Consider the following 22,090-nt stretch of genomic DNA (forward strand, 5'->3'; position numbering starts at 1 on the left):
CCAATGAAGTGTCCCAGAAAGAGGAATTTGCCCTTTTCAGCTTGTGTTATACTCTGAGACCAGGATGATATTTAAAACAGGTGCAGTTTATTGAAACTAATGCAAAGAATCCAAAAACAGAGCCCACTGCTGTAGAATTTGTAAAGAGCCCACCTGCACTGTGATTACACCCTGCTCCCAGAACTGTGTGCTGCTAACCTCTCAGCAGAATTGCAAGCCTTAGAGATAGAGCAGTGAAACTATATCCCATGGATTCCAACCAGCTTAGTATTAAATAGACACTTTACACCCAAAGTACAGCTTATATTCTCAATAGCGCATATATTATTACTCTTGGATGCTACGTCTGCCCTTGGGCTGTAAACCAACACCTTTGGTTCCTAAAAAGAGCAAGTGAATCTGAACCAAAGAGAACTAATTTTTCCCCTTCATTTACAAGCTCTGATTCTGAACTCACTCACATTGCTTTTATCCCAGTGTAACATAACTGAATTCAGTTCTGGTATAGCGGAGATCAGAAATGTTTGACTTTCTATGTGAAGAAATGCTGTGCAATCTAGCCGCTCTTCTTCCTGAGGGCAATGACACTTAGATGGCAAAGACTTTCTGTCCTCTACATCACTGTTTTTTGTTTTTTGTGGTCAATAGGGAATATTTTTGAAACAGTGCTGGTGAAGGGTAGGAATAATGCTGGTACAATCCTGGATCTGAATGCAATCCCCAATGTTAACGTCAGGGCTACATTCCATATCTTCAATCCACTGCTCCCATTGATGTAAATAAGAAAGTTGCATGAATGGCTCAAGTACATAATTGGGTTCTCCGTGTTTGTTCCAGCAGGTATGTGCACTCTGGCCTTTGAGTGAAATTCACCTCCATGAAGAGGGTTAATACAAGGCCAGTGCACTACTTGATCCCTATTCTGAAGCCTTAAGTGACCTGGTGCTGGCAAATCAGTGTATTTCAAACTTCCTGAAGTGCACTAATTGGAACTGTACCAGGTTATTCTTTTGTGTAACAGAGAGCAGGGTCACTTTGCTTGCTTTATGCAAAATATACAGTCTGTCCTACTGCGCAGCTCCTCTGCTGAGTATTAAACAACTAGGAAAGAAAAATATTTCTTAGGAGAGGAATTGCAGTAAAAATCTAAAAGAAAGGTAACTAGTTTCTTCACTTCAAAAAGCAATTTAATCATAACTAGACCTCAGTACCCTTATGAGGGAGAACATTGTAAAGTAATTCTTCAGAAAGGTTAAATACAGAACACTGTCCATCTGTTAAATGTTTAAAATATAATGAGTAAAACCTATTCATTTATTATAAATTTGCATGATGGTGTTGGGGAAAGCAGTGAAGATTTGAACACTGAATGATGCAGTTTTCAAGCTCATTAGAAATTAGCCATCAAATTGGAAACAAATCCATTCACCGGAAATGTTTGGGAAAGAATTTGAAATGGAAATTGTTCAACATTAATCTATATTTATTTCTGTGTGACAGACTGGGCTGCCCATATTGCTGTCTGTCACCTGTGTCCTATTTGTCCACAGTAAGAGGAAAGATATCTTGAAGGGTCAGGAAAAGTGGTTAGGACAAAAAATTTAGCATCTGAAAGATAAGATCGTGTTGATATAAGGTTCACAGACAAAGTCAAGAAGTTATAATTTTGGTGCACATTTAAAAAAAATGAGAAGCATAATTTTAATCCTGAGCCATGTTTGGATGTTTTGTCAGATAACCCTCAAATCTGTGTTGTTTTTCATATCATATTGAGTAACATAAACCTGGACCATTTCCTTGGCTGAGATAGGTCCACTGATAACAATGCCCATTTACATCAGCTGAAAATCCAGCCCAGGATTCCTCGATTGTGTGTGGCATGGGTGCAAGATGTGGCAAATAGTATTTTATGGATTTGTTTTTCCTCTCCAATGTTGCTCATTTCAGGCTATCCCTAAAATGCCAACAAAGTCATTTGAGATGAAGGGTATGTCTGTTCTGCACGGCTCTTTTTGGCAGCGTGTAGTGTGCCTACATGGGTAGCCCCCCCCCCAGCATGGGTATAAATAGCAGTGTAGACCATGAGGCATGGCTTAGGCGAGTAGTAAAAGGCATGCCTGAAGGATGTGGGGTATGTACCTGGCCTACATGGTCTTTACTAGCCAAAGATGTTCCTCCCCATCTACACTGCTATTTTGAGCAGTGTAGTCTCCCATTGCCTCTGTGCTTCTGGAGCCTTTCCCCAGTGAAAAAGATCTGGTAGCAGGGAGGCAGTGGGAAAAGACTTCACCAGCTCTTTGCTGCAGCAGGAAAAGACTCTGGCGGTGGGGAGAATTTCTGGCAGGGGAGAGGTTGTAGGTAAAAGCTCTTCCCCTCTTCCTAACCCCTGCCAGAGCACTTCCTCATTGCAGTGAGAAGCTCCAGTAGCAGGGAGCTACTGAAGCCTTTCCCTGATGCCTCCCAGATTCCAGAGACTTTCAGTGATTTATGTAACTACACAGTGTGGAAACATCCTGCTTTTCACTGCAGCGGGTAGCTGCATAGACCCTACATGCTGCCACCAGTGATGTGTAGTGTAGATATAGTCTAAAAGAATGAGGGACATAACCTAAAAGTACAGGGCAGCAGACTGACCGAGGACCAGAAATATTACATCAATGACAGAAAACATTGAAACCAAAATTAACTGTTCCGATTTTTATTCGTGGAGTGAATGAGACTAATAGTGTACACCTACTCTGCAATGAAAGATCTGGGGCACTACTGTGGCTGACCTGTGTCAGCTAATTTGAGCTCGCAGGGCTTGGGCTCTAGAGCTATAAAATTGCAGTGTAGATGCTTGGGCTCCAGCCCCAGCCTGAGTGTCTACCCTGCTATTTTTGGCCCTGCAGCCCAAGCCCTGTAGGCCTGAGTCAGTAGACCTGGGCTCTGAGACTTGGCGCCATGGGTTTTTTATTGCAGTCCCAGACATACTCACAAAAGCCAGTGAACATGATGGTGTTTGTGTAAAGCAGTTCCTATAAATCCTATGAGTGTAAAAACAGGAGAGAGAGAAGAAGAAAAAGAAAACTGAAGAATAATTTTTTTTGGCAGCAGTCATTATATATAAACCGGTAAAAAGACAGTCCTGAGAAGCTTTTCTTTCATCTCAATATGTATCTTGCAAAAGTAGATATAAAAGACAGTAAAGCTACAAAATGTGAAGGTCCCAGCACTGTTGTGAACTGCAAATAGTTTTGGCACCTCTTCAGGCAATATGACAATCACAAAAAATAAATAGATGGGAGGTTCTTAACCTTTAAATCTAAATAATTTTTGTTTGGAAGATCATTTGATGACTAAATCTGTGAATGAGAGTCTCTCTGGTTTTCCACAGTGCAGTCTCTTGTGAATTTAGAAAGCCCACAATTATGAGGATATAATTAATACTCAAAAATTATATTGATAAATCTCCAAGCCAGATCAGCTCTGCAGCCTAAGGAGGATGCATTCATAAAGTGCCATGGCATAGCCTTTGTAAATGATGATTGATGGGAAAAAATAAAAAGCATTCAGTTAGGTTGCAGTGTTGCTCACCATTTCTCCAATTCACCTTTTATGGTTGTGTAAGTTAGGGGACAAGCCCAGCTGAACTCTCTGGTAATATACTAGTATGAAGGTGGTGTAAAAGAGGATAGAAAGGCCCTCTATTTAATAGTCAAACACAGCACAGAGAAAAAGATGACCAGATCTAAAACATAGTTTGGGTGATGCTGCCTTTATTACTTCTGGTGATCTGATTTAACATGGCCCTACATTTTGCATCACACTATATTACAGTAAATCACAAACTGAAAGGGATTTTGTGGTGTTTAAGCAGAGAAGGTGAAATTCACCCCTACACAGAGGGTCTGTGTACCTTCTTCTGCACTACTGAAGCTTTGTATTGAGAGCTTAAGTAGTGTGAAGAGTCTTTTAATTATTATTTATTTGTATTGCCATAGCACCTAGGAGCCCTAATCATGGAGAAGATCCCATTATGCTAGATGCTGTACAAATAATGTCTATGTACTATAGTGAACTCCACCGAGAAAGAAGTAATTATGTTGTTCCTGCCCATCTGTAGTAAACTCTCTGCCACTTTTGTGTCTATACTCTGAATGGATGGATTTGAAATGAGTAGATGAAGAGGCTAGATTATTGTAATAACATTCAATAATAATAATCTGTAATAACATTGCCATTGAAATAGTATCTAAAAAAGCTCTGTTGCTTGATGGAGTGGTGTGCAGTAAAGTAGATCATTTTAGGACATTTATTTTTAAAAAAGAAGGGGCAAGAGTTTAATAGTTGAATTAGTCCAAATTCATCCAGTCTCAATGGAATTACATGAGTGATGGATTTGGCCCGGTCAATTACGATTCAAGCCTTTCACAGCTAAAAGTTTTGTGTTCGGAGTAGTGATAGGAGAGGGGTTAAGGTTTTGATAAGTGGACACTGAGAAGTTGCAATGCCAATTGAAATGTATCCAGACTTCTTATATCAAGGGATTGAGCTGTAAAGCTGGAAAAAACAAACAAATAGCCTCTCTTGAGTATTTCAGCATTCCACTTCTGCAGATACTCAGCCCTGGTGTAAACAGCACAAAGCAGACTGAAACTTGGATTAAGTGGCTATCTGAGGATTTCCAATACAGAGTCCTCCTGATGTAGAGCTGTCCACATTCCATCCCTCTAGCACAGAGAGTGTGAATGAGGGGAAAAGAGCATAACCATCTTCTGCTGCTCTCTGTTCCCCAGTTACTGAAACAGCCCCATAGAAGCCATGGTAGCTATGTGCAAATTAAAGCAACCCAGTCACACTTCTGAGGTTTTGATGGGGACTAAATTGGCCCTTGGTCGATCTCGGAAATGGGGACTGGATCGAGAAGTTGCACACAGCCTTCAGATCCTGTGGTGGGTGAAACTCAGTCAGACCACAGGGTCTAATCTAACCCAGGCAATACACAGGTTTATAAAGGATGAGATAAAATCCCTGGGGAAATTCCGATGTTGCCAATTGAGTTGTTTTGAGGTGGCATTGCACGTCCAAAGCTGCAAAATAAATAGGTTTTTGCATACAACTAACTTGTGAAGCAAAACTTCATCATTTCCCAACCCACTACCTATACAATACAAACATCTTGAAGGTCTGGGTTCAGATTCATTCATAATAGAGCTGTAGTAGCTGGGGTAAATTTGCCTGAATCCTGACCTGTGTTTTTAAGAGAACAGGGTTCAGACATTCAGCATTATGCCTAGCTGGAGCCTATGCCATTAGTTTCTTTTCTGAGCATCATATTTACCCATTGAAAAGAAACAAGGACTAATAAAGAGATAAAAATGAAATTGAAGTTTGACCTTTCCTATGCTTGGGCTGTATGCATGGCCAGGACTTTGAAGGTTATACCCATTACTTTCAATAAGGCTGTGGGATATATAGCTTAAACTTATGTCTATAACAATACACAAGTTCTTTTTCTTGGCAAGCTGCAAGAGGATGCTTCCTGAGGCATTTAAGTCATGTTGTTGTAACGAAGGGAAACCCAGAAATAAGTTGGTTCTAGAATCATAATTGCTTTTGTGTTGGCTTTTTGGGAAATACTGTTTATGCAATGACTATACTTGACAGAATGTCATTTTTACTTTATTGTAAGGGCTACTATTATAATTAATTTATTATATACCACCCATGAAACTATGAGTGTACCAAAACAGAAGAAGCCATAGTTGCTCACAGTCTAAGGCCCCAATCCGGCAAACACTTAAACATACACCTAGAAGAAAATAAGGTGATAAGATACAGTTAGCATGGATTTGTCATGGACAATTCATGTCAAATCAACCTAACAGCTTTTTTTAACAGGATAACAAGCCTTGTGGATGAGGAGAGAAGTGGTAGTTGTGGTATATCTTTACTTTAGTAAGGCTTTTGATCCTGTCTTGCATGACCTTCTCATAAATGAACTAGAGAAATAAAGCCTAGATGGAGCTACGATAAGGTGGGTGCATAACTGGTTGTAAAACTGTTCGGAGAGAGAGTAGTTATCAGTGGTTCATAGTCAAGCTGGAAGGGCATATTGAGTGGGGTCCCACAGGAATGGGTCTGTTTCTGTTTAGTATCTTTATATATGATTTAGATCATGACAGAGAGAATATAGTTTGCAGATGATAAGCTGGGAGATTTTGCAAATGCTTTGGTGGATAAGATTAAAATTCAAAATGATATGGACAAACTAGAGAAATGGTCTGAAGTAAATAGGATGAAATTCAATAAGGACAAATGCAAAGCACTCCACTTAGGAAGGAACAATCTATTACACACATACAAAATGGGAAATGACTGCCCAGGAAGGAGTACTATGGAAAGGGATCTGGGGATTGTAGTGGATCATAAGCTAAATATGAGTGAACAGTGTAACACTGCTGCAAAAAAGTGAACCTCATTTTGGGAAGTATTAGCAGGAGCGTTGTAAGCAAGACACGTGAAGTAATTCTTCTGCTCTACTCTGTACCAATTAGGCCTCAATTGGAGCAATGTGTCCAGTTCTGGGCACTACATTTCAGGAAAGATGTGTAAAAACTGGAGAAAATCCAGAGAAAAGCAACACAAATTATTAAAGTTCTAAAAATAATGATCTATGTGGAAAGATTGAAAAAAATTGAGTTTATTTAGTCTGGAGAAGAGAAGATGGGTGGCGAAGGTGTGTGGACATAACAGTTTTCATCTACATAAAAGATTGTTACAAAGAGGAGGGTGAAAAGCTGTTCTCGTTAATCTCTGGGGTGAGAACAACAAGCCATGGGCTTAAATTACAACAAGAGAGCTTTAGGTTGGGCATTAGGAAAAACTTCCTAAATGTCAGGATAGTGAAGCACTGGAACAAATTGCCCAGGGAGATTGTAGAATCTCTGTCATTGGAGATTTTTAAAAACAGGCTAGACAAACTCCTGTCAGGAATGGTCTAGTTGTTACATAGTCCTGCCTCGAATGTAGAAGACTGGACTAGATGACCTGCTGAAGTCCCTTCTAGGCCTACACTTCCATGATTCTATGATATGCGTAACATTACGTCTATGAGTAGTCCCACTGACTTCAAAAGGTCTATTCATGGGTGTTAAACTGCACACACACTTCAGTGTTTGCAAGATAGGGGACTAAACCAAACATAGAATTTCACATTCATACAATACATCAGAAAAATGCCCACAACTAGTTCTTGATTCAGCAAAGAACTTAAGCACATAAGTCAATACATAAAGATACAAATAAGTGCACTTTTTAAGCCCCCAAACCATTAAAGCATCTAACTATGTGCTCAAGTGTATAGAATTCAATTTAACTATTCATATGCTTAAAATTAAGCCCCTTCCTAACTTACTTTACTGAATCAGAGTGTTAAAGCAGGGTATGTGTTATATCTATATCGGTCTGTCAGTATCTATCTGTATATGAGTGTACATATAGATCTGACTCAGACAAAGCAGGGGCTTGAACCTTGGTCTCCCATATCCCCAATGAGTACCCTAACCACCAGGTCATGAGCAATTCTGGGGTGGGTCTCTCTTTCTCTGGTTTTAACCATAAATTCCATCCTAGACCTGAGAAACCTTCCTGATAAAATTTCTTCAAAATCTGTATGTATCCGAAAAGTTTTGGTTTTGATAACTTGAAATTTTCCGGTGAAAAAAAACATTTAATTGAAAAATTCCTGACCAGCTTTAATTTCCACTGAAGTCTCTACCTGAAGAGGCTGACACATAATCTGAGGTTCAGAATCTACTGTCATACTAATTGTTTAATCCTCTATTGTTTGCTCATCAGACCCTCAACAACTGGGGCTTCATCCTAATGCCATTAAAGTCAATGGCAAAACTTGAATAGCCTTCTTTAGGGTGGAGACAGTTCCCTGGTTAAAATCATATGTTGCTCTGTCTGAATAGGCATAAGACAACAGAAAAGAGAACAACTTTAGTGATGTGGCATTATGTTTAATCAGTGAAGATTGAACCAGTCATCTTGAGAGCATTGTTCAATACCACTTAAAACATTGATTTTCTGTAACTATGAATCCTCTCAAGTAGTCATTAGACAGGAAGCAAGTTACCTAGGGGTTGTTTTATACATAAAAAATTAGAAATATAGAAATCTAGCCTAGAAGAGGCAACCTAGAAACTGAGGAGTTGTTTGTCAAGGTTGAAGCAGAGGTATACCTCCCAGGATTGCTAAGGGTGGTGTTATCCAGCTGATTCTCAGAAATAGCTAGAACCACTTCTTCACCTTTCTTCTATTGGCAACAATATTTCTTTGGTGAATAACAGTGGATAGAAAGTGTTGAGACAGGTTTTTTTAAGGAAATAAAGAAGAGATAAGGCTTGGATCTCTCTTTCTGCAGATTTAACATTACTCATGAATGTTTACTGCCAACAGATGTTTCAGTGTAAAAGAAATTACTTGAAAATATTACCCAAGACCATGTGAGTCTTTTCTTCAGCAGAAAGTTATTATCCAGAGAGCAGAAGTATCTCTCTAGGTGTTAGAAAGTATTTGGATAAATAAGAACAGTTAATTCAGGTGTTAACTGTTGCCTAGTAGATTATTAGGTAGAATGAATGAAAAATATGCAAACAGGATTCCATGATGATATTGAATGTACAAGTTAAAATAGTGAATTTGAGTAGAAGCCAGGAAACAAACAAACAAAAAAACCTCCAAACAAAAATCTCCCCAAAAGAGCAGTGATACATAGATGTATAGTGAGTCTTTTCTAATATGTCGAAAAAAAAAGCTACATGCTTCTGACAACATTCAGTTATGTACATTTTATTGGTAACTCAACATGCTCATATTGCTTTACTAAAGGGACCAAGAAAAATTCATCTGTGGCATAACTAGATGCAATTATGCTGATGCCAGTGGAATTATCTATTCTATTTTATTCTATTCTATTTATTTTGGTGTTATACTTCACCCTTCCCTGAGGTATCTGGGTGTAGACTATGTTTGGTTCATCCTGTCCAGAAATACAGCATCAGTGAAACACTTACTTGTTAGTATGCCATTTCAAGAAGTACTCCCATCCTACATCAAGGAGACCTAAACAATGGCAAATCCTCAAACAAATTTTTTTTTGCAAAACCAATGGGATTGTCTGTAAAGGCTACATTTGGAGATACCTTGATCTTGGTATATCGCATTTGCAGAAAATCCTTATAGATTAAATATAAATTAAGAAAAATACACTTACCAATTCAAAGTTAATAACACTATGAAGAGTAATCTGATCTCACATAGCAGGGTCTAGTTCAGTAGTCTTCAGTATTCCCCTCTCATCATTTGTACCATTGCACAGTTGGGTAAGTTCATTTATAGAGGCAATGGTGTGCATTATTAATTATTATTATTATTTATTATTTATATTGAAGTAGTGTTTACAAGCCCAGTCATGGACCCAAACCCCTTTGTGCTAGGTTCTGTCTTCTGAAGCATTAAGTTCTGTAACAGCTGAAGACAGGATAGAAAACTTAAGAGGACCAATGGTGTTGACCCTATTTTATAGTGAGTAGAATTATTCACCAGAAAGTGAACAGTTTAAAATGTTGTTTTATTTCTACCTGACCTATGCAAGTTTACAAGCAAGAAATGAAGAAAATGTGTGCCCTATATTTTTTCAGAATGATTGTGTTAATTTTTTTTGTTTTTTTACACATTATAAAGCAATTACAAGAAAAACAAATTTGTGACTTTAAAGATACCCAGATACTCAGTGATGAACACAGCATAAGAACCTAGATAGAATAGATTAGAAGGATCATACATTTTAGATGGTCAAAAATTGGCAACTTTGTCTTATCTTCAACATGCCTTTTTGGGGGGGGGGTGAAAATGGATGAATCCACACAAATGTGTTGCTCTAGTCTACTCTGTATAAATGTATTTGAGTGGGATGAATTGGTGATGTGTAGATTTTAGTGCAAAAATATTGTGTTTACAAGAAAGCTATAATGTATTTTTCACAAACAAGGGTCCCCTCATTTTTTGTGCACCCACTCTAAATCACTGAAAGTAGGAACACTCTATCAGGCCCCATATTTTTACTTACATGTTTTTCACCCCTCTTTATGATGTAGCTTACACTTTCAGGGCTGGGCTGGTTCATGCTTTTAAACACATGTTTTCTATTGGTTAGAGTATGAGATGAGAAGTAAGAATTGTCACAAGAATTAAAAGGAGAAGTTGGCCCACTGGCAATTTGAAAGAAGTTCCCAGGGCCTGATCCAAAGTACATGGAAGCCAGTAGGAAGATATCCCCACTGACTTCAATGGGCCTTGGATCAGGTGCTTAAGAAGCAGCGACAAGTTGGTGCGGAGTGCTGGGGGGACTAATGTTTGGCAGGAAGATTTAAAGTGTCATATAGCACGGATCTCCACCTCAAACATCTACCTCCAACCCAGGAATTTGGGGTGCATGCTGGGAGCTAGAGATAGCAGCAACAGCAATGAATGAATAGCACCAAGGTACCCATTGGCAGACAGCACCATGACTTAGTTTCAGAGGAGTATGGAGTGGGTTATAAATATTTTAGCAGAGTGGCTCATCTGGAAAAGTAGCTAATTTCAATATAAATATGAACAGTTTGAAAGTATGGAAAGCTCACTTTCTGTGGACATGTCTAGTTTCCAATAAATGTTTTATTTCATATTAAATATTAAGAACTATTAATAACAGATGGAATTATGATTTGTTAATATATTAATATCTTTTGTATTGTACATGCTAAACATATTTGCCACATTAGATTAGGTTTTATTTTGGAGTAAAGGGAATATTTATTATTAATTATTCTTATTTATATACATCTGCATGCTATTGTTAGCCAATACATATATGTTAACACATGTAAGTGTTGGGATGTTATGTTAACTGAATTTATTATACTATCCCCACAGTTCTGTTCACCCATGTTAAGTGTCCCATAACACCTTGCATTAGTTGAATTAAGTTTTAGTTTAATTAGGTAAGAAAAGTGTAAGGACATACGGATGTTTTACCATAGCAACAGGTAGGGAGCTACTCTCACAGGCACTATTGCAATATCCCAAAGGAAAAGGACAAGATATGAGTGTTTTATCCTGGTACAAACCTAGGAGGTTCCTTCATATCCCTTGCTACCTGAAATGTGTGTGTTCATAACAAAGAGATAAGGAGGATACCATGGTACCAGAAAAACAATGCAGAAAGCTGATTGGTTACATCTAGTTTCGGGTGATGCATGTAGTACCTTTTTATTTGTGAACAGGATGGCTATAGAAAGGATAGCTTTAGGGGTGTAACTTTGGGAGCACACCTTCTTTGTCTGGTAAATTTAAAAACGCTGCATAAGACAGTTTCCCAAAACTGGTATAATATGAAACCGTTCTTCCTGTACTTTATTATTGGCTTGTAGCAATAAACCTGACTGATATTGTTATTTGATCCCTTGAATATATTTCACAATGAACTAAAGTGTAGTCAAGCAAATTGACTGTATAATTTATCAACGGTATGGTACTATCACTTTATAAACATCAAATACAAATTGGACAAGATCCCAGCCCCATGGATTTTATGATTTAAGGGCCAAGTGATGGACAAGAACACAGCCCAAAATAAGAAGATGCCTCAATCATCTCAGAAAAGAAATTATGCTTCAGGGACTCATCTGTGGCACCCCTTAGGACATAGACGCCAGTCCCATTTTAACGTTACTTGAGATTAAGCATCATTAGGTCAGTGAACTCCACCTATTTTCTTTTGCTCCCACAAAGGTAAAGCCCCATTTGGTCACAGAAATGTACACCAACAGCATAGGCACCGACTCCAGGGATGCTCTGGGGCTCAAGCACCCGCTGAGAGAAATAGGGGTGCTCAGCACCCCAGGGCCCCATCCCTGCTCAGCCTCTTCCCCCTGAGGCCTGGCTCGTGCTCCACCCTGTGGCCCTGCCCCCATTAGGCCTCTTCCCTCCGAGGCCCTGCTCTCTGCTCACACAAGGGGCAGGGGGTGGAGAGGAAGAAGCACCCACTGGCAAAAACAGAAGTCAGCGCCTGTGCCAACAGCTGTAAATCCCAAATCAACAAACCCACCTAACTACTTATCTTAGGTTTTTTAGAGTAGGGGCTTTCAATTTAGGGGGCATGATCAATAGCTTGGTTGTGAACTGGTGTAAGTGGGTCATGACCATCCTACCATTCCCATATTGCTAAATTGGAGGTGGGATATGTCGTAGCTAGTTGAAATTGGGTTCCTGACATGGAAATGCTGAGGACTACTGTTGCAGAGAACCCTAACTGGTATCTGCCAGTCAAAGTTTAGGCAAAGTCAAGTGCAGGGGAACTGGGTTCACAGAACTAGTAAAAACAAAAAAGGGCAAAAGAGCTTTTTTTGGACTGATTAAAATATGGACAGGCATCCTGCACCCATAATTTCATCTAAACCTGAAAAGAACCTGACTGTAAGCGCAGTCCAAGCCTCAGAACACGTGACGCATGCATGCGTCCCTCTTTATACTTCCTTGGTATTTGTCCTGGTGAAACAATTAGTCCCAGCTGAGCCCAGCTACATTGCTGACTGCTGGGTTGCTGGCAAGTTCCTGGGCAGATACCAGTTAGAGGGTCACTGTAAGGTAATTTATTTATGCAAAGGTGTAAAAAAAATTATTTTTGGCACTAGAAGAGTAATGGCTACAGGGAACAGAGCTTTTGAGTAAAGAGGTCCTATTTTTTTAGCTGTTTTTCTTACTTATCTCCAGCAATCTCCCTGCTCAGAGAGAGACCAGCTATTAGCGACATAACCAACCTTTTCAGTCTTATCAAGTCCCACCCCATGCTACAATAGACAACCCCATAATATAAGGATCTGAGGAGAAACCAGGACAGAATATTCTCTCTTTGGCACAGTGTTTCATTTCAGTGTATCTCAGAAAGCATGCCCATGTTAGTGAAGTTCTGCAAATGGGTGACATATTTTTTACTCATCAGCTTCATTGCAGATTATTTTGTTACAAGCTCTTTTGTTGAAGTACCAGACCCACAAAGACAAGCAACTGTTTGAAATGCATATTGGACAATTTTGGATACTAGGCCTGAAATTTCTCTGCCAAAGGGATTTATTTCTTTGTATGTTTTAGTAAATAAATCAGGTTGGATCAAATTTATCCCTGAAATAATTCCAATGAAGCCACAGAAAAGAAGAAAGGTGTCACAAACAAGTAATCATGAAATGCAGACAGCTGAGTCTCTGTGCTTTAATCACAACAGGGTCTCAAACTTGTTAGTGGCAAACACATCTATGTCAGAAAGAATTAACTTGAAGCCAAATCACTATTTTTTAATTACAATTAAAATATTGAAAGTTTTGTTAACAGCTTTGTAGTGTATATACATCTCATGAAACTTCAATTTCTCAGTGGGACTTGTGTTCCTAAAGCAGCTAAGTGTTTTTGAAAATCCTCTCCTATAGACTTTTTTGCCTGGGTTTCACAAATAGATTTCCTTTGTGACCATGTGAACACTTTGTTTTTCTTTGTCACTTCTTCAGTTTTTCTGAACTTCAATCAAATGTATTTCAGAGCAAGGAATATGTCACTTTACTCTTACGGTGCATGAAGAATGGGGTGTATTTGAATTTCTCCTTGCTGCAACCTAAGGAAACTTTCAATTGTACTTACTATGTCTCAGGAGAAACTAAACAGCATGTTTCAAACCAATGTTTCATTTGAAACAAAAGAACCCTCCTTTAATTTTTGTCACTATTTTTGTGCCTTTGCAAACAATGGTAATCTATTGATGATGTAGGGTTGAGAACAAGAACATGCTATGGAAGAGTTTACATCTACCCTGTGCCAACACACAAAAATGAAAGAGAGATATTGACAGATATCAATATCTCTCTTAGATATAGGCCCATATTGTAAAACTGAGGATGGGTGGTGGTGGTTCAGTCTAGTTCTCTGGGTCTCTGCTAAAAACATAGTTTGAATAGTGGGTAATGGATAGGTACATTAAGTAATAGACATTAAACTGTTCAGATGTTCTTTTCAGACTCAGTCTTAATCAAAGTGACTGTGGAATTAGCTCTATGCAGAACAAAATTGATTGGGGAGCTATTTTCACTTATTGATACCCTCTACTTCTATCTGCCAGATTTATTGCAATGTAGACATATATTAAACACCTATAGCTGGCCCGTGTCAGTTGACTTGGGCTGGGTCTGTGAGGCTATGAAATTGACCCTCCCCCATCACAGGATCCCAGAGCTCGGGCTCCCGCCCAAGGCGAAATGTCTACATTGCAATTTTATAGCCCCATAGCCTAAGCCCCACAAGCCTGAGGTAGCTGACACGGGCCAGCCATGAGTGATTTATTGCAGTGTTGACATACCTGAGAATCCTCATAGCATAATTTACATCATTTATCATCTAGTGATGGATAGGGCCCAGGTCATATATTTCAGGTTCTAAATGCTCTTTTATGGGGATGCAAAGTAACCCTATGTGATGTCTGATCACTGAAGAACTAATTGTTATCCCTTCCTAACATTAAGTAGTATTTCACTCAACAAAAAGTCCCCTTGGAATTCTTGGGAATGTTCACACGGTAAGGTACAATTCATTGTAATGTTATCAGCACCGGATGCTAAGTGCCAAATTCTACCTCCCTTACTTGCACTGAGTATCATTTATGTGAATACGCCCATTGAAGCAAATTATAATGCTCACCTAAGTAGGTGCTACTCACTGTGACTAAATGTTGCAAAATTTGGTCTGAATGTAAAGTGACATTTGTGGTTGCAAAGATTCCAGATTCCAGAGACTCACTGTGCCCAACACTCATGATAATTGCTTACATCAAAGTCAATACTGAATGTTGACTCCCTATTGTGATGAAAAGTATAGAAACTCCAGTGACAACATTAGCATACTGATATTCTGCATCAGGTGGTCCAAGATTTCCTGAAACTGAGAATTGGAAGCACGGTATAATCAGCTCTACCTTAGACTTTGCTTCTTCAGATGTGCATATCAGATTTTTGTATTTACCACTCAGATATGTATAACTGTGGCAGACATTGCAATAGAGACACAGAGCTGTGTGGTTGTTTTTAATAATTCTTATCTGCCAATTGTTTCAAATATTTTTCTTTTAAGCTGGTTGCAAACAATGCTATTGAACTGTCAAGCTACATCTGCCGTACTGTAAGTCATTGAAAAAGAACTGACAATTAGTTTGGCTGTGCTCCATTTCCTACCAAATTTATAAAGCTTATAAAGAGTTTCCAAATCATCTTGTGAGAGCAGCTGAATCATAACAGATGTGCCCACAGATTTAAACCAAATAACTATAAAGTACAGACTTGGGCCCTAATCTTGAATTGACTGTGTGTGGTTATATCCCTGTGACTGCACAGCTGTTAAAAAGAAAAAATGGGGCCTTACTTTCTTGGGGCCAGATTCCGTTCTTAATTCTACCTTTGTAAGTGACCTTCCGAGCCATATTAGCAGAAGATAGCCCCCACTGGGTATCCACAGTCACAAACCTGATTTAGGGGCAGTCAGTTATGAGAGAGAGAGAATAGCTTAAAAGATAAGAAAGTGTTTTTCACATTGAATAACACACCCATGCAACGGAATAAAAAACATCTTTGTGTCCCTGTAGACCTTTGATTTGGGTATTCCAAGAGGAAGTGGAAGGACTGGGAGGGCTGAGGAATGAACCAAGGCTTCCCCTTCTACTTGCCGGATAGCATACCTGAGCAAATGCAGCAGGTCTAAACCAGAAGCAAATTACATTTCTCCTCTAGCTCTGTACACATATGTGGACACACACACAGAACAAAGAGGCAGAAGGGGATGAAGCGTGACTCTCTTTGAGGCCAGGTATACACTAAGAGTATGTTGCTGGTATAACTCTACTTATAGATTGTACTGTGCTGACAAAGCACTCCTCATGTCAACATAGCTTAATCTGTCAAAACTGCATATTTGCTATCATGGGTTATTCCAGCCCCTACTCCTTTCCCCCTCACCACAGCCCGGAGAGAAATAAACTATCCCATCAAAAAGGACAGTTTTTCTGGTATAATTTCATCTATGCTGGGGTTTTTTTCAGGCTTAGCTATGTCAGCCAGAAATCACACCTCATCACACCCCTGACTGACCTAGCTATACTGACAACATTCTGAAGTATAGACCAAGCCCCAGGCATAATGCCTCCCAGAACTGTTTCTGGAGTGGTGCAGTTTATGTAGTGTCCTTTGTTCAGGGTTGTGCCTAAGGCCACAATCTAGCCCTAAGTACAAAGACACTTTTTCCTGTAACATTTCCATCTTCAGCTCTGACATGAAGACATTTTGTTGCTTCGAGGACTTAATATTTAAGCCTGAATATTGTTTAAAAGATCCAGCCCTATTTTACTTTTATTGTGAAAAGCAGATTCCCTATGAATGGCATAAATTAGATATAGAGGGACAGAAAGACTACTTATACTCATTGAATTATATATTCCCATCCACCTGGACCAAAATGGAGAACATTACTAAGGCTTTTGGTGAGAATGGGACTTTCAGTGGTTTCTCATATAATATTTCAGCTGTAGCCACTGAAATCTTTATGGCTACTCTGGAGCATCATATTTTAAGTTTAATGTACTTTAGTCAAACACAAGTTATTGGGCTCAATACTGGGGTAGCTAGGTGAAATTCTATGGCCTGTTTTATACAGGATGTGTGACTAGATTTTTTAATAATCTCTTCTAGCCTTAGAATGTATGAATTTCTCTGCAAATTGGGTAGAATATTATCTTGATAATATCTGCCTTATTTAATTATTTGTATTTCTAAAATGACAAAAAGCACCTGCCTAGCACTCTAAGCTCCTCTGACAATTAATTAAAAATATGATAAATCAGTGTAATCCAAATAAATAGTGACCCCGCAAAATAAAATAATGCATAAAAATGAAACTAATTCCCCACTTTTCCTATACATCACCCCTCTTAAAAGTCAGTGCCTTGGTGTTTGCTGCTCTGATGGTTATCAAAGATAACAAGTCAGAAGAGTGCATTCTATAGATAATATGATGCATGATATGATGCTATTTAACAAACAATCCTTAGAGATCACTTTACTGTAGAATATGGGGAAGTTCTTGGTATGGATATATTATTTGAATGGAAAACCAGTGAATTCCAAAGCGTGTGTACCGAGGAATGCCACTATATGGTTGGTAATCACCTGGGAACCAAAAGCTTTCGTAACATGATAAGATTGCCAGTGACAGACAGAAACTGAAATCCAACCAGACTGCCTTCAGAACCTAACCAGAGATTGATTCACTTGGTGCTTGTTCTTCAAGGAAGCCACATCCCTTTGGGATTTGCCACAATCCTGAAGATGAAAAAGATTGAAACTTACTTGTAGGTATTGTCTCTTCCTGCTATATAACACATTGGAGGGGAGAAAACTCTACAAGGATCACTCATGAAGTCTCCCCCTATTGTTCCATGGGGGCCAATGTCACCCCACTTTGTAGTGGGCCATGGGACCTCATTGATCCCAGAGCTAAATCACTCCTGTGTCTCTACACTGGCACAAAAATCTTTTCCCCTCATCCTCTGTTACTTAATAGTGTTCCCACCTGAGTCCATTGACTCATAAATATAGCTATTATATTATCTTATAAGTTGCATGTTATTTTTTCTGTTTAAATTTGCATTCAAGACTAGAGGTCAAAATATAAATCTCAAGTTTATTTTTGATATATAACTCCTGGTTCTTATATATTCTGTGTGGGGCAAATACAGTTAAAAACTGGGGAATGAAAGAGAAGCAAAATAAGTTACACAAAAAGAAACATGGAGTGTTATTAAAACACTTCATCACTTCAATGCTTGCTTAATAAAGTAAGTGTTACAGCATTTTAAAAAATATTAGTGGACAAAGATTGTGTTGCTAGATATTTTATTAATATCCATAATATATAGTACTTCTCAGAATTCAAGTCCCAATACCCTAAAGAAATAAATTAACAAAAATTCCATTATATGCAAAGAATATACACTCACTGGGCAGTCTACTAACATGCCAGTGGCAAGAAAACTCCCTCAGAATCAAAACAAAAGTGAGTGTGTGTGTGTGTGTGCATATGGTCTCTGAATAGGAAACACTATAGAATTAAATAGAAGTAATAACATTCAGTATTTTTTCCATAATCACAGTACCAGGGAGAGCTGAGAGAAATAATGGTCTCATTGTTAAGGTGCTGGCCTGGGGCTTGGAGACCCAAGGTTAATTCCTTCTTCCACCACAAATTTCCGGTCTGACTTTAGGCAAGTCACTAGCTGGCAAGCCAGGGTGTGAGTCTTCAGCACATCAGTTTGCAATGCAATAATGTCCCATGTGGATACTGCACTGTAAGTCCAGGTATACAGTTTCAACTAGTAGTAGTAAGCCAAGCTGCACTCTTGGACTTTCACTGCGCTGTAGCAGTGTCCACATTTTACTGCATGATAAGGTGGTATGCTGTAGATCCAACCCTACCTTGCAACACAGTATTTAAGTGTATGTCAACCCCGCAATAAAACATCTGCAGCTTGCCTGGGTCAGCTGACTCGGCCTTGCAGGGCTCAAGCTGTGGGACTATAAAATGGCAGTGTACATGTTCAGGTTCAGGGTTGTGGGTTGAGCCCACAAGTGGTCCAACCCAATCCTGAATGTCTACATTGCAATTTTATAGCCCTGCAGCCTGAGTCCCATGAACCCAAATCAGCTGGCATAGGCCAGCCACAGGTGTTTTAATGCAGCGTAGACATACCCCAAAAGTTTAGATAAGCCTTAAGTCTTTCTGTGCCTTGGTTCCTCAATGTGAAATGAGGAAATAATGCTATTGCCCTGTGTTACAGGGGTGTTGTGAGGATAAATACATGAAAGGTGCTGAGATGCTCAGATACTATAGTAATGGAAGCCAAATAAATACCGTAGAGATATGTAGAGAGAGAACTTAAAAATTATAAGAAAGAAATGTCACCATCAAAGCAGCCCGCAAATACAGTCAGTAACTATACTGGAAGTGGCAGTGATTATTACATTTAAAGTTGCCTAGTGATTTCTATTATAAACCTACATTTCCAGATGCTTAAATCTATCAGAAACATTTTATGCTGAAATTGTCCAGGCTTGTTCTCTGCAAATGAGATTCTTTAAAAAAGTATATAGTTTGCAATATATATATTTGTCAGTATTTAAACAAAGAGAGATTAGTTGTTTGTGGGGTTTTTTGAGCATGGACACAGTGGGGAAAAAACAACACTTTTTATTAAAAAAAAATATTGCGGCTGCATAGCTGTGCTGGAGAGGGCTGCCTGCTGCCAACTTCCTGAGGTGCACCATAGGGATCCCAGCTCCTCACTGTATCATACTGAACTGCAAAGGTCTTATGTTGTGCAAGATTTCTCTCCTGTGGCCCTCCTGAGTGTAAGAGAGTGTTCCAGCAGTGGCTAGACAGATAATTTTAAATGATGGGATTAACTATTGTTGTTTTGTGGGGAGGAGGTGCTGGTTGTTTTGTTTTTGTTTTTTTGCTATCATGGCTTTGTTTTGCTGAAGGGGGAAGAGCCCTTCATTCTATGTTTTTCTCACTTTTATTAAAAAGGATTTTTTTTCTGATTTAGCTATACCTGGAATAGCTTTAAGAATTTGTGATTATCAGTAATGACCTGAAGAAAATCCCCATTTTATATTTTTGGCAGAGGTTTATGGATTGTACTGTTTTGATGTTTCTTACAAACCAGAAACTTTGGGCATGATTTTCCATTAGAATCAAAGGAGTTACACTGAAATAAACTCATCAAGATAGAGTGAAAATCAGGATGATGGAGGTGGTTTTTAAAGGCACAACCATCAGTTAGGTACCTAATGCCCATTGAAAGTGACTTCCTCCTCTTCTCTGTTAGCTTTTCTTTTTCAGCAGTATCATGTTAGATAGACTGAGCAGTAAATAAGTGAGGGACAATCAGTGTGAGTTATGAATGGGTAGAGCCCTGCAATTCCACAGATATCCGCCTTATGCTTTTTTTTTTGCTTTTTTATGCTTTTTTTGTGGATCGGATGTGATACAAATTTTGTATCCACACAAGGATCTATGAATTGGCATGGAGACTGAAATCTCCAGGTCACAGTTCGGTTGAAAGGAACTGAGGAAGGCTGCAATGCCATTACCTATGTTATCAAGGTTTCTTGACTTTATTATTATGTTTTTATAAAAAGAAAAGGAGTACTTCTGGCACCTTAGAAACTAACAAATTTATTTGAGCATAAGCTTTCGTGAGCTACAGCTCACTTCATCAGATGTAGCTCATGAAAGCTTACACTCAAATAATTTTTTTAGTCTCTAAGGTGCCACAAATACTCCTTTTCTTTTTGCGAATACAGACTAACACAGCTGCTACTCTGAAACCTATGTTTTTATAGCAATCAATATAGCATTCATGTCTAGCTTTCATGAGTCCACTTTAGAGCAGTTCTAAACTTTCCATTCTGAACAGTATGTGAGATGAATAGGGTTATAAGCTCTGCTGTCCCTAAGTATGTGGGTAACATGCATCTCTCTGTCTCATTTTTTATCAGATCCAGATGGTATACAGTGTCTGTAATTTCCTATTCCCCAGTCAAAGCTGTGACTTGGCAGAGAAAGATATTGGCCACATTTGAATCTGGAGAAGATGATAGAGGTGGTGATAGTGGGTTGGAGGAAGAATATTGAGGGATTTTTTTTCCAGATAATTGAAGGGGGTTTGCTCATCCTTTGTCCAAGCAATTTGCAGTTTAGGGTATTTTAGGAGCCTCCTCTGCCCCTGGAATCACTGGTGGTGATAGTGGCTAAGATTCCTTTTCCCTTCCTCACCTACATCTGCTAAGCATTTCATAGAATCATAGAAATATAGAGCTGGAAAAGACCTCAAGAGGTCATCTGATCCATCCATCCCAAGCTGAGAAAGGACCAAGTATACCTAGACCATCCCTGACAGATGTTTGTCTAATCTGTTCTTGAAAACCTCTAGTGATGGGAATTCCACAACTTCCCATGGAAGCATATTCCAGTCCTTAAAGATAAATATTAGGAAAAACTTTCTAACCTAAATATCTCTTACTAGAGAGTAAGATAATTAATACTTGCTTACCTTTAGTGGATTTGGAGAACAATTGAGCACCATCCTCCTTCTAAAAGCCCCCAACATATCTGAAGCCTTATCAGGTATCCCCTCAGTCTTCTTTTTTCAAGACTAAATGTGCCTAGTTTATTTTTTTAAAACCTTTGCTCATAGGTCACATTTCTTAAACTCTCTCCAGTTTGTACACATCTTTCCCAGAGTGTGGTGCCCAGAATTGGACATGATACTTCAGTTGAGGCCTCACCAGTGCTGAGTAGAGTGGAAGAATTACCTCCCATTTACATGAACACTCCTGGTAATACAGTCCAGAATAATATTCTCCTTTTTTACAACTGCATCACATTGTTAGCTCATATTCAGTTTGTGATCCATTAATCCCCAGATCTTTTTCAGCAGTATTACCACCTAGCCAGCTATTTCCCATCTTTTAGTTGTGCATTTGAGTTGTTCTTTCTTAGTGAAGTACTTTTCACTTTTCTTTATTGAATTTTTTCTTGTTGATTTCAGTCCAATTTTCCAATTTGTCAAGTTAATTTTGAATTTTCATCCTGTCTTCCAAAGAGTTTGCAATGTCATTCCCATGTCAATGTCATTCACAAATTTTATAAGTATAGTCTACAGTTCATTATCCAAATCATTAATGAAAATATTGAATAGTATCGGAGCCAGGACAGACCTCTGCAGGACCCCACTATATTTGTCCTTTCAGTTTGACAGTGAATCACTGATAACTATTCTTTTAGTACAGTCCTTTAACCAGTTATCCACCCACCTTATGGTAATTGCATCTAGATCACATTTCCCTAGTTTGCTTATGAGAATCTTATGTTAAAGCCTTATCAAAATTACAATAGGTTATGTCTACTT

This window comes from Dermochelys coriacea, chromosome 9 (assembly GCF_009764565.3).
Source record: "Dermochelys coriacea isolate rDerCor1 chromosome 9, rDerCor1.pri.v4, whole genome shotgun sequence".
NCBI lineage: Eukaryota > Metazoa > Chordata > Testudines > Dermochelyidae > Dermochelys > Dermochelys coriacea.